The following is a 4,772-nucleotide window of genomic DNA, read 5'->3' on the forward strand; positions in this document are numbered from 1 at the left end:
GTTCACTGTTTCTTTCCTCTGGTATTGGTGATTACAAGATTTTGCTTGTGCCCTTCAAGAGTGGAGTCTCTGTTTGCCCCAGTCCTATGGAAATCCTATAATCAAATTCCCCTGGCCTTCAAGGTTACATTCCCTGGGGATTTCCAGTCCCTTTGCTGGAAGCCTAATGTGGGGCTAAGAACCTTCACAACAGTGGGAGAACATCGTTGGTATTATCTTTCTCCAGTTTGTGGGTCACCCACGTGGTGGGCATGGGGTTTGATTTTAGCAAGATTGCACCCCTCCTACCATCTTGCTGTGGCTTTTTATTTGTCTTTGGACATGGGATATCTTTTTTTGGAGAGTTTCAGCATCTTCCTGCAAATTGTTGTTCAATAGCTAGGTGCAATATTGGTTATCTCACAGGAGGAGATGAGCACACATCTTTCTACTCTGCCATCTTGAACCAGAAGATGCTGAGCCACTTTTTATAGTTTCTTATTCCCTCCAAAATAGTTAGTATTCTCTCTTTAATTATTTAATCCTAGTAATAACCACTTGTTTTAAAGGTATTTCCTCAGATATTATTATTTGAAGGGTTTTTTTGCGTGCTATTTTTTTCCCACTAGTTTTTCTTTTGGTATCTGGGTTCTTAATATATTCATTGTGTGTTGTTTATTGTGCCTTGAACAATTAACTGTGGAAATAACTTGTGATCTAGAATGAAAGTAACTTTATCCAGCAAGAATTTGCCTCTGCTTTGAATACCTAGGGATCCTACAATTCTTTCCTCTTATTGAACTAAATTCACAACTTGAGGTGTTTGGGATGATACAGGTGATGTGCATTTGTGCAGCAAAATAGTATACTTATGTTTTACTTTTACTCTGAGTACCCTGAGGGTCTACGTTTTGAGGACTCAGCTTTCAAATTTATAATTTTTCTAGTTTGCCAAATGTTCTCAGGGTCAAAATAGCTTGGGTAATAACCTCTCTGGATTCTCACTTTTCCTTCAAATTTTGTCTACTACCAAACTGTGTTTTCATTTCTTTCTTGTTTATAAATAGATATTTTTTAACAGAAGATATATTTTATCCAGTACAGTAAGTCCCCCATACATGAATATTCAAGTTGTGAACTCTCAAAGATGTGAACATGTGTTTGCTTGTCCAATCATGTGTAGTTCATGTATATGGTGTACATTGTCATGGGTGTTCATCCTCTACAAGTGACTATGCTTTTGTGTACTTTACTGTTCAGTACTATATAGAGTACAGTAGCACAATATCTGTATTTCAAGCCCAGGTTGTCTGGAAGCAAGCAGAAAAGCAGTTTGATGTAGCTGGTACTGCTGAGAAGTGCCAAGTGATAACAATGGAAACATAAGTAAAAATAATTGAGAGAGTGGAGTAAGGTGAAAAGATGGAAGATATCACTCATTCCTATAACATGAATCATTCAACCATTGGCACTATTCTAAGCAAGCTGTGAAGTCTACTGTGTCAATGATGTCAACAATAATGTTGAAGAAGTGTGGCAAAGTGATGTAGGATATGAAGAAACTTCTCAGTATGTGGATGCAGGATAAACATCAGCATCAAGTCTCTCTCAGCTTAATGCTGATTTAAGAGAAAACTAAAAGCCTTTGTGAAGACTTGAAGAATAAATATGGCAAAGAATCAGAGGGCACATCATCTAATGCCAGCCATAGAGGATTTCATTGGTTCAAGGCTAGAGACAACCTCCACAACGTAAAAGTAACTGTCAAGGCAGTGAGTACAGATACAGTAGCTGCCTGGGAATTTCCTTAAATGCTTCAAGAAATTATTGATGAGGGTGCATATTTATCAGAATACTTTTTAGCGTGGTTGAGGCAGGACTGCACTGGTAGAGAATGCCAGACCAACGTTGTATCAGTAAAGAGGAAAAGATGATGACAGACTATAAAGCAGCAAAAGATAGCCTAACTCTGTTGTTTGGCAGCAATCCTTCTGGCAGTATGAAGCTGGAGCCTCTCTTAATTTATCATTCAGAGAACCCAAGAGCCCTTAAATCGTAGCCAAAGTCTCTCTTCCTGTTGTGTGCAAGAGTAACCATAAAGTCTGTGTTACACAGGGTATTTTCCAGGACACGTTTTTCCACTACTTTATCCCAGAGGCATGGGAATATTTCTTGGAGAAGGACATCCCAGTCAACATTCTTTTCCCGCTTGACAATGCTCTGGGCCACTGTCCATTCATACATGACTTTCATCGCAATGTCAAAGTACAGCATTTGCCACTGAATATTATGTTGCTCATCTAACTTATGGACCAGGGAGTTATAGCGACTTTCAAGAAACATTATTTACCTCACACTTTTTGTCAGGCATTAAAGGCAAGTGACAATCCTGTGAGAATTTTGTAAGAACTATAACATCTATAAGGCCATAAAAAACATTGACTTTGCTTGGTATGAGGTTATAGCCATCACTGTGAATAGGGTGTGGAAGAAACCTTGCCTGCCATTTGTTCATGATTTTCATGGATTTAAAGAAGGTTGATGAGGAATTCAAAGAAGTCTTCAGCAACTTAGTGACCCTCAGCTAGAAGCTGGAGCTAGATCTGCAAGAGGATGACTTCACTGAACTCTGCTGGGCAACATGGGGAGTGAACTAATGAAGTCTTGATGGAATTGGAGACTCAGAGAAAAGATAAAGAGAAACAAGAGGAAGAGGTAACTGAAGAGCCAAAGAGAATTACAATGCAGGAAATGACAAGCGGGTTTCTTTCTTTGAGGAGGCACTGTTAGTTTTTGAAACATAGGACCCTAAAGTAGAATGGAACACGAAGGTTGCAGCAGCCATTCTGAATGCAATCCAGTGTTACTGTGTCAACTATGATGGGAAAAAAATAAACTATTACCTAGACATCAATGGATTTTTTTTTTTTTTGAGAGAACAGGTAGAATTTAGTCCAGCTAGGAATCAGAACCTGTGCCATGAACATAAGGCATGAGTGAAATTGCAGCTTGCCCTCCTTCTCCTATTGCTGATGATCCTTCAGCTCTGCCATCCTTCACCACCCTCTCTCCTCCAGTCAGTAACTCTTCTTGCATGCTCACTTGGTGCCAGCACCTGTATGCCAGCTGTTGTACTGTAACACTGTACTTTTCAAGGTACTGTACTATAAGATTAAAAATGTTTTTTGTTGTTGTTGTTTTTTGTGTCTGCTTGTTTTTTCATGCATTATTTGTGTGAAAAGTATTATAAACCTATTACAGTGCAGTACTATATAGCTGATTGTGTTACTTAGGTACCTAGGCTAACTTTGTTGAATTTACAAACAGAACTGGATTTACAAATGTGCTCTCAGAGTGGAACTTGCTCATATGTAGGGGATTTACTAATATCTTAATTTGTTTTCTCAGGAGTGTTTGGTGAGAATAAATTCATATTTCATTATTAAAATGTAAGTCATTCCTGTACTTTTTTGCAAGCTCACCTATGCATTTAAAAAGGATGTTGTTATTTCCCCAGCATTCTAAGTGTACAACAGTAAAAGACTTTTCGTGTTTCTGACCATAATGCTGGAAATAGAAGTCTCCAGGTTTATATTAAGAATATACACATTAAGATGTTACAGCAAGCTGAGCCAAAATATGTATGAGCCTCTAGGCCACTCTTGTTCCTTTAGGCCAATGCTCAGATTAGGGAAGTCTGAGGTACCTATTCTGTACCTCGCTTTAACTAAGTCTTCTTCTGGAAGCAGAATTTTCTAAGCTGCCCACATTAGCTTTCCCCTGTGATTTACCCAGGTCCAGGGTTTCCCAGTCCTATCTTACCACATCAAAAACTTGCAAAGGAAAAGAGATACTTAAGAAGTCTAGAGGTAAAGTCTAAAGTCTAGAGGTAAAGAAGTCTAGTACCCTAGAGGTACACTAGAGGTAAAGAGGTAAAGGGGTAAAGAGTCACTAGAGGTTAAGAATCGGCCTGCAATGCAGGAGATGTGGATTTGATCCCTGAGTCAAGAAGATTCCCTGGAGAAGACATGGCAACCCAGTCCAATATTCTTGCCTAGGAAATCCCACTGAAAGAGGAGCCTGGTGGTCTATAGTCCATAGGGTTGCAAAGAGATGGACACAACTTAACAACTAAACTATAACAACAAATTAGTCTAGTACTATTCATATTCTCTTTACTTGATTTAATAAAAGCTCCTCTTCATGAAACTGTACACCTAATTTTATGTCTTTGAGGACTCTATTTTGTCTGAATCATTATCATTATTTCTATTACTTGGGAGTATATTACAGAGGGTGAGTTGATGATAGTAGTAGTGGTAATGGAGAGACTTATGCATATAAATACTCTAAGGATTGTGTGTAACCGACATTAATCTTGTCCTGTAGCTTAGAAAATTTACATGAATAAGCTAAACTACAGTTCACATGGTATCCAAATTCATGGTCCTTGGGACATTTGCAGTATTTCAGCAATCTACATGTGATAGGAGTCTGTAGTCCACCCCCCCTCCCCCCGCCCGTCCCAGTTGTTTTTCCCTATGTAAGAACATTTTCCTAGATCTAAGATTCACCTTTTTAAAAAATAGGATGGTAGGGTGGGCAAGGCATAATGAGCATATTATTACTTCAGATAAATTGTTCTTATTTCTAGAAATTCCTTGACCACATATTTACCTTTCATCTTTTTTCAAGGTATTGTGTTGCTTTTTATAAAGTTGTGGTTTGTAAGGAAGTTTACTATTTACCATATGATGTAATTTAGATTAAAAATGTCTTCATTGATAAAACAT

The sequence above is a fragment of the Bos mutus genome, chromosome X (genome assembly GCF_027580195.1).
Source record: "Bos mutus isolate GX-2022 chromosome X, NWIPB_WYAK_1.1, whole genome shotgun sequence".
Taxonomy (NCBI): Eukaryota; Metazoa; Chordata; class Mammalia; order Artiodactyla; family Bovidae; genus Bos; species Bos mutus.